A 9790-nucleotide genomic window follows, 5' to 3' on the forward strand; every position below is an offset into this window, starting at 1 on the left:
GCCTCACCGTGCTCAGCGCAGCACCAGGGACCCGTAGCCACCACCAGTTCTTCCTCCCATGCACCGTAGCCTCGAAACCGACCTCGCCCGAACTCCGGCCACCGCCACGAGCTCGATTCCGGCGAGCTCGCTCCACCCCAGCTCCTCCCACTTGCCCCACTAGATGCGCACGAGCCCCAGCTACGCGTAGCACGTCTCCGCCGTCGATTTGGTCACCGGAGGACCAAATCCGAAGCCCTCCGCCGTCTCGAGCCTCGCCGGCGTCGAGCCGCTGGCGAGTTGACCCAGTTTGACCCCTGGGTGGGCCCAGGAAGACCCCCCCTAAGTCTATGACAGGTGGGGCCGGTCGGCTAACTAAATTAGGATTAGTCTTAATTAATTTTAATTAAATCAGTCACTGACATGTGGGCCCAGGCCCCACTGACAACTAATTAGTGTTAATCTAATTTTGCTAATTAGCTGAGAGGCTGACAGAAGGGGCCCACCAGTCAGGTTTGACCTGGGCTGGCGCCTTTGACCTGCTGACGTCACCCTGACGCAATGCTGACGCAGTAATTGATTTTCTGAATTTATTCTTATTCAGGAAATTCCAGAAAAATAGTTCAAACTTCAAAAATTCATAGAAATTCAACCATAGCTCCAAATGAGATAAATTATATATGAAAAATTATCAGAAAAATTCAATCTATCCAACTGTAATGGTTTCATGCATGACAAAACAAGTTACCTTGCTGTTTAGGCAGAATAAGGAAAAGCACTATTAAGGCCATGTTTAATGAGCTAATATTTGAATCTTTGATTCAAATGAGTTCATTCCTTTCTAATATAACTTGCATTAGGCCAAGACACATTCATATTGCCATGTCATAGCATGCATCATATTGTTGCATATCGTCATGTGTTGATTGTATTACGATGTGTTCTTCGTGGTAGGTTCTGCCTCCGAGGATATCCACGAGTATCCAACTGAAGGGCAGTATCCCACTACCACTCCATCAGGCAAGCAACCATTGATCATTCCGATACAAACCCATGTTCTCGCTTCTGCTCTTGTTTACTGCATTAAGACAACGCGATTCAAACTGTTGTGTGCTACGGTAGTTGAAACCTTATCCTCTGCATGACCTGTCATTGCCACAGTAACTAGATGAAACCCACTAGCATGTGTAGGAGTTGATTGAGCCATGTATGTGATTCTTACCTTGCTATGCCTGCTATGCTTAGATTTGTGTCAGGTCTGGTTCATCTGGGAGATGGGCTAGAGTGAAATGCTTATGCCGGTAATGTGAGGGATGCGTTGAACATGTCTTGGTAAAGGTATCGATGAGAGGCCATGTAGGAGTACATGGTGGGTTGTTTCATTGAGGCCGTCCCTAAGCACTGAGATCTGTATGCGTGATTTAAGATTCAGCTACTACCACACATTGGGCCCTGAAATATGACCCCGCTCGACTACTGACCCCTCTCGCCTCTGTCCAGGAGTTGCAACTAGTTTCTGGTGTTTGTAGGACACGTGTTGGCGGTCGTGCGTAGCGCTGACCCTAGGGGTGGGCTATGTTGCGGTAGATACACCATGGCACGGTGTACCGAGTCACCCGTTTGGTGTCGCGGGAACCCTGTTCACATCGTTTGGGGCCGTTGAGGACACCCCGACCGGATTTCCTTGCGGATGGAACCTGAATAGGCGATAAACCTGGACTAGAGACTTGTGAGGTTAGTCAGGTCGTGGTCTACACCCACGTCGGTTTTCGCTTGAAGTCTGCCGAGCACATGTCGTGTGCAGATGCTAAGTGGTGGAAACATGTGTGACGAAGTACACCCCTGCAGGGTATAAAACTATTCGAATAGCCGCGTCCGCGGTAAAGGACTACTTGGTTGCATATACAGTTCATAGACAAGTTAATGGATACTACTAAAAGACTCAAGATAAAGTGTGAGTACCGAGGATGGCCCTCTCGTAGGATGACGAGGGAGGATCCCCGGTGGAGTATTGTGTTGGTGAGTAGTGGACTCGTGTGCGAAAACTATTTTACTGGTGAAGTTCCGTAGGATAGCTTAGCCAAGAGTCAAAGCTGGCTTGCTGCATCAACCCCACCGCCTTCTTGAGAATAAGCATGTATAGTAGGTTCTGATGTAAGACTTGCTGAGTACCTTTGTACTCATGTTTTGCTTATTTATTGTTTTCAGACGACAACACTGCCCCCTCCGATGGGTTCTATGTAGACCTTGACGTCGACGAGTGACTAGCCACCCAGGTGGTGACCCTGGCCATGGAGGGCCTATGTAGATAGACAGGCTTCGAGATGCCTTCTTTCTTTCTAGAGTCTGTACCCAGACTATTTGCTTCCGCATGTGCTTGTATGTTTGTATGACTTGAGTGTCAGGTCATGTGACCCCTATCTGTATGAACATGTTATGTATGGCTCTCTGGAGCCTTTAAATAAAGTACTTGAGTTGTAGAGTTTTGTTGTGATGCCATGTTGTATGTACTCATATCAGGCATATTGTGTGTATGATTGAAATGCTTGGTATGAGTGGGATCCGACAATCTAGTTGTTTATCCTTGACAGCCTTTCTTATGGGGAAATGTAGTCTAGTGTTCCTCGAGCCATAGTAGTCCGCTACAGCCCAGTTCACCGGAGTCCTGCTAGCCCAGCACTACTGCTCAGGACACTTGACTGGCCGGCATGTGTTTCACTTCGTCCCTATGTCTGTCCCTTCGGGGAAATGTCACACGGTGACTTCCGGAGTCCTGCCTAGCCTGCTACAGCCCGGGGTTCCCCGGAGTCCTGTTAGCCCAGTGCTACAGCCCGGAATCACTCGTTGATGACCGACATGTTCGATGCGATTCATGTATGCCTGTCTCCATAGGTCTGTGCCGCTTTGGGTTCACGACTAGCCATGTCGGCCCGGGTTCTCTGTCATATGGATGCTAGCGACACTGTCATATACGTGAGCCAAAAGGCGCAAACGGTCCCAGGCCATGGTAAGGCGTCACCCGTGGGATACCGTGCGTGAGGCCGCAAAGTGATATGAGGTGTTACCGGCTAGATCGATGTGACTTGGAATCGGGGTCCTGACAGTGCATCCTCCAGACGGTTAGGAGGCTTGGTCTAGAGCATCCAAGAGGAAATTGTGGATCGCCGAGTGAGCGAGTCTGTGAAGGTTTGGAAGTCACCTGAAGACTTACCACGAGTGATTGGGCGAGGTCTGTGTGACCTTAGCTCAAGGAGAATATGGTGAGGACTGTGTGTCCGAGACTGTGTGTCCTCAGGTTTAAATGCCTAGCCGCTCCAAGCAGACATACGACTGTCACAGCATTTAGAACTGGTCTACCAAATCATCATCTTCACCAAGCTATTGGTTCTATTTCCTCAACTCTTCGATTTCCTCATTTCTGTGTAGAAGTACTTGATCATTAATATTTGAAGACTTTGACTGAAGACTTTCTCAATTTCCTCAATCCTATTTCTTCAGTCAGTTTGTCTTCAGCCTGCTTATAGCCTTATACTATGTGAGGGAGTCCTGGATTAGGGGGTGCCCGGATAGCCGGACTATACCTTTGGCCGGACTCCTGGACTATGAAGATACAAGATTGAAGACTTCGTCCCGTGTCCGGCAGGGACTTTCCTTGGCGTGGAAGGCAAGCTTGGCGATACGGATATGTAGATCTCCTACCATTGTAACCGACTCTGTGTAACCCTATCCCTCTCCGGTGTCTATATAAACCGGAGGGTTTTAGTCCATAGGAACATACAATCATACCATAGGCTAGCTTCTAGGGTTTAGCCTCTCTGATCTCGCGGTAGATCTACTCTTGTACTACCCATATCATCAATATTAATCAAGCAGGATGTAGGGTTTTACCTCCATCAAGAGGGCCTGAACCTGGGTAAAACATTGTGTCCCCTGCCTCCTGTTACCATCCGCCTAGACGCACAGTTCGGGACCCCCTACCCGAGATCCGCCGGTTTTGACACCGACATTGGTGCTTTCATTGAGAGTTCCTCTGTGTTGTCACTTTTAGGCCCGATGGCTCCTCCGATCATCAACGACGATGCGATCCAGGGTGAGACTTTTCTCCCTGGACAGATCTTTGTATTTGGCGGCTTTGCAATGCAGGCCAATTCGCTTGGCCATCTGGAGCAGATCGAAAGCTACGCCCCAGGCCATTAGGTCAGATTTGGAAGTTTGAGCTACACGGCCGACCTCCGCGGAGACTTGATATTCGATGGATTCGAGCTGCAGCTGAGCGCGCCGCACTGTCATGATGTGCATGATCTAGCTCTACCGCCGAACAGTGCCCTGGAGGCCACACCCGCATCAGCTCCGACCCTTAATTCGGAGCCAACTGCGCCAATCGAGGATGGGTGGTTGGACACCGCCTCGGGGGCTGCAATCTCTACGGCGATCGAGCCGAACACCAGCCCTATTCTCTGCGAAGCCCGTGACTCCAAGGAGCCGGACTCCTCTCCAGACTCCGAGCCCTCCGCGCCCCTACCGATCGAACCCGATTGGGCGCCGATCATGGAGTACACTGCCGCGGACATCTTTCAGCACTCGCCCTTCGGCGATATTCTGAATTCACTAAAGTCTCTCTCTTTATCAGGAGAGCCCTGGCCGAACTATGGTCAGCAAGGTTGGGATGCGGATGATGAAGAAATTCAAAGCCCACCCACCACTCACTTCGTAGCCACTGTCGATGATTTAACCGACATGCTCGACTTCGACTCCAAAGACATCGACGGTATGGATGCCGATGCAGGAGACGATCAAGAACCAGTGCCTATAGGGCACTGGAAAGCCACCTCGTCATATGATATATACGTGGTGGACACCCCAAAAGAAGGCAATGGCGATGGAACAGCGGATGATGACCCCTCCAAGAAGCAGCCTAAGCGCCGGCGTCAGCGGCGTCGCTCTAAATCCCGCCAAAGCAAAAATGGTGATTCCGGCATGGGAGATAATAACACCCCGGACAGTGCCGAAGACAACCACCTCCAGCAAGATTCAGCACAGGAGGATGGAGAAGCCAGCCCTCATGAGAGAGCGGCAGACAGAGAGGTCGAGGACGATAATTATATGCCTCCCTCCGAAGACGAGGCAAGCCTCGACGACAACGAAATTGTCGTGCCGGAGGATCCCGTCGAACAAGAGCATTTCAAATGCATGCTTATGGCCACGGCGAGCAACCTCAAGAAAAAATAGCAACAGCTTAGAGCTGATCAAGATTTGCTAGCCGACAGATGGACTGAAGTCCTTGCGGCCGAAGAGTATGAACTCGAACGCCCCTCCAAGAGCTACCCAAAGCGCAGGTTGCTACCCCAATTAGAGGAGGAAGCACCTAAACCTACATCACCAGCGCATGATACGGCCGACCGGCCACCCCGTGGCCGCGACAGAGAGGCCTCTCGGCCCTCCACTCAAGCCGCACCCCGGCGCCGCTCAAAAAATACCAAGGCACGGGAAAATGCGCTAGACCTGCGAGATATATTGGAGGACAAGGCAAGGCAAACAAGATCGATCTACAGATCGCGTGGGCGCCCCACGGCACGAGACGGTAATCATCACTCCGGATACAGTAAATCTGGCCGGGCCGAACAGAGTAGACAAAGCTCGTTTGAGCTGCGTCGTGATATAGCCCAATACAGAGGCGCCGCACACCCACTATGCTTCACAGATGAAGTAATGGATCATCAAATCCCCGAGGGTTTCAAACACATGAACATCGAATCATACGATGGCACAACAGATCCTGTGGTATGGATCGAGGACTATCTCCTTCATATCCACATGGCCCGCGGTGATGACCTACACGCCATCAAATACCTCCCACTCAAGCTTAAAGGACCAGCTCGGCATTGGCTTAACAGCTTGCCAGCAGAATCAATTGGTTGTTGGGAGGACCTGGAAACCACATTCCTCGACAATTTCCAGGGCACTTATGTGCGACCACCAGACGCCGATGACCTTAGCCACATAATTCAGCAGCCAGAGGAATCGGCCGGACAATTCTGGACACGGTTCCTAACCAAGAAAAATCAAATCGTCGACTGTCCGGACGCAGAGGCCCTAGCAGCCTTCAAGCATAACATCCGCGACGAGTGGCTTGCACGGCACCTAGGACAGGAAAAGCCGAAATCTATGGCAGCCCTCACGACACTTATGACCCGCTTTTGCGCGGGAGAAGACAGCTGGCTAGCTCGCAGCAATAACATGACCAAGAGCCCTGGTAATTCGGATACCAAGGACAACAGTGGCAGGTCGCGTCGCAACAAGCAAAAGCGCCGCATTAATGACGACAATGCTGAGGATACGGCAGTTAATGCCGGATTCAGAGGCTCTAAACCCGGTCAGCGGAAAAAGCCATTCAAAAGAAATACTCCGGGCCCGTCCAGTTTGGGCCGAATACTCGACCGCTCATGCCAGATACATGGAACCCCCGAAAAACCAGCCAATCACACCAATAGGGATTGTTGGGTGTTCAAGCAGGCAGGCAAGTTAAATGCTGAAAGCAGAGACAAGGGGCTGCATAGCGATGACGAGGAGGAGCCCCGACTGCCGAACAACAGTGGACAGAAAGGTTTTCTCCCACAAGTGCAGACGGTGAAAATGATATATGCAACCCACGTCCCCAAGAGGGAGCGGAAGCGTGCGCTAAGGGACATATACGCGAAGGAGCCAGTCGCCCCAAAGTTCAACCCATGGTCTTCCTGCCCGATCACTTTTGATCGAAGGGACCACCCCACCAGCATCCGTCATGGCGGATTCACCGCATTGGTTCTAGACCCAATTATTGATGGATTTCACCTCACTAGAGTCCTTATGGACGGCGGCAGCAGCCTGAACCTGCTTTACCAGGATACAGTGCGGAAAATGGGCATCGATCCCTCAAGGATTAAACCCACTAAAACGACCTTTAAAGGCGTCATACCAGGTGTAGAGGCCAACTGTACAGGCTCAGTTACACTTGAAGTGGTCTTTGGATCTCCGGATAATTTCTGAAGCGAGGAGTTAATCTTCGACATAGTCCCGTTCCGCAGTGGCTATCACGCACTGCTCGGGCGAACCGCATTTGCCAAGTTCAATGCGGTGCCGCACTACGCATACCTCAAGCTCAAGATGCCAGGCCCTCGAGGAGTCATCACGGTCAATGGAAACACCAAACGCTCTCTCCGAACGGAGGAGCATACGGCGGCTATCGCAGCGAAAGTACAAAGCAGCCTCTCAAGGCAATTCTCCAGTCCGGCCATTAAACGTCTGGACACCGTCAAGCGCGCCTAGAGTAACCTACAACAAGACCACCTGGCATGTTCCGAGCAAGCGTAGCAATGTGGCCCCAACCCCAGCCCTCGCGAACTTGCGAAACCAGTGTTGCGCGTACATAACTACACTCTGGAAATACCATGGGCAAAGGGGGAGGGGCACCATCACGGCACGCCCGAAACGCGGCTTAAACCGCACTAGGGGCTGCCGATTTCTTAATTTTCTCTTATTTTCAGGACTCCATTCTTCGGAAGGCTTGTCTGGCAGTACAATTGCCGCACAAACGATACAACCAGGGAAGTAGAAAGCTACGCCGCACTATGGAACTCTAAGGTGGTCTCTATAACGAGCAGTATACCTGTTTCACATACCATTCCGCAGCTCGCCCCCGGAAAGGACATGTTAAATAGTCCCATCTTTTGCTTATTGCACTATTTGTATCGTTCTGCTTTGATCGCAGCTTTTTTAAATAAACAATGCATAGCTTCCGTCTGTTATTGCATTACTCTTTTTTTATGAATATATGTTCATTAATGACATGTTGCACCCGTACACTTTGGTACGGCCAATACGCCAGGGGCTTAAGTACCCCACAATACGGTGTGAGAAGTCCGAACACTTTCACAAGTGCGGCACCCCAAACTTATAGCATTATATGCATCGGCTCCGAATCATGTCTTGGGTCAATAGTTGGGTTTGCCCGGCTCCTATGTTTTGGTACCTTACGTTCCGTTATATCGGCTAAGGTAGCACTAGGAGAACTACTGCGATTGTGCCACAGTTGAGCTGGGCTAAGCACCTCAGTAGAGAAAGCTAAAACTGACCGTCATGATGAGGCGAGAGTTGGTCGTTGTTCGAGAGGTTTTCGAGTCCCTAAAGACTTATGCCGCTTAGAGCGAGGAGTCGGCTTTGTCTGGCCTAGGTGTGGATAGCGCCCCGAACTCGGTCTTCCGAACACTAGGGGCTTCACCGAAATTTAAAATTATAGAATTCTATGGCTAAGTGAGAGTGTTCAAGCATTATAGTCCGATTGCCTTGTTTGTTGTGTTAAACGCCTCCCTCGAAGGACCCAAGAATGGGAAAAAGAGCGCTCATGTTTATCCCGAACACCCCAACACTCGTGGCATGGGGGCAGAAGCCGACGACTCGCCATCTCTCAAATTTGATAAATGGACACACAGAAGGTAATATTTTAAATTCAAAAGCGTTGCTTAGCACATATTAACAAGTTGTCAGCGTACAGGATCACAAATGCGAGTTTACTCAAAAATTACATCTTTGGAGCATTCATCCGCTATAAGGCAGGCACCCTTCAGGACGCCCTCATAATATGCTTCCGGGACGCGATGCTCCTTGCCCGGCGGTGGCCCGTCCTTCACCAGCTTCTCCGCATCCATCTTGCCCCAGTGCACTTTAGCACGGGCAACCGCCCTACGGGCACCTTCGATGCAGACGGAGCGCTTGATTACTTCAAGCCATGGACAGGCATCCAGCAGCCACCTCACCAGCCCGAAGTAGCTACCAGGCAAAGCCTCTCCAGGCTAAAGCCGAACTATGAGGCCCTTTATGGCCTGTTCGGCCACCTTGTGGAGCTCGACCATTTGCTTCAGCTGGTCGCTCAAAGGCACCAGGTGTCCGGCCTCAGCATACTGAGACCAGAACACCTTCTCCGTCGAGCTCCCCTCCTCGGATCGGTAGTAGGCGGCGGCATCAGACGCACTGCGGGGCAAATCTGCGAATGCTCCTGGAGAGCTCCGGACTTGGGTAAGTAACAAGTAATTCACTTTCACGTGCTTGCTTTGCATAATGAATGCCTTACCCGCCACTATCTTCTTCATCGCTTCAATTTCTTGGAGGGCTTTCTGGGCTTCGGCCTTGGCAGACTTCGCGCTTTCGAGGGCTGCCGCAAGCTCGGACGCTTGCGTCTTTGAGTCAAGCTCCAAACTCTCGTGTTTTTTGACGAGAGCCTGGAGCTCTTTCTGCACCTCCTCCACCCGCGCCTCCTGCTTCCCTCTCTCTGTGCGCTCCGCGGCCGCTCTATTTTCGGCCTCGGACATCGCTTTCTTAAGGGTTGCCACCTTGGTCATGGCCCCTATAATAGCACGTTGATCCTGTCATTTTTTGCAACCACATCTTCTCTATATACTTGCGCAAGGTATTACTTACCTTCCTTCTCCTCGAGTTGTCTCTTGGCATGGCCGAGCTCGTTCTCGGACCGCACGAGGTTTTGCTTCAGCGTATCCACCTCCGCAGTCAGTGCGGCGGAGGCAAGCAGCGAAGCCTGCATACGCATATTGACTTGATTATGTTAGACTCCTGCGAATGTTATTAGATCCTCTATTCGGCTTTTCTTTCCGAACGCCGAACAGAGCATCAGGGGCTACTGTCTATGCGGTAATATTTTTACATATTCTTTACTTACCTCAAAGCCTGTTAGAAGGCTGGCACAGGCTTTAGTCAGTCCGCTCTTGGCGGACTGAACCTTCTGGATCACCGCACTCATAATAGTGCAGTGCTCCTCGTT

This window comes from Triticum urartu, chromosome 6A, assembly GCF_056163025.1.
Source record: "Triticum urartu cultivar PI428250 chromosome 6A, HENAU_Tu73, whole genome shotgun sequence".
Taxonomy (NCBI): Eukaryota; Viridiplantae; Streptophyta; class Magnoliopsida; order Poales; family Poaceae; genus Triticum; species Triticum urartu.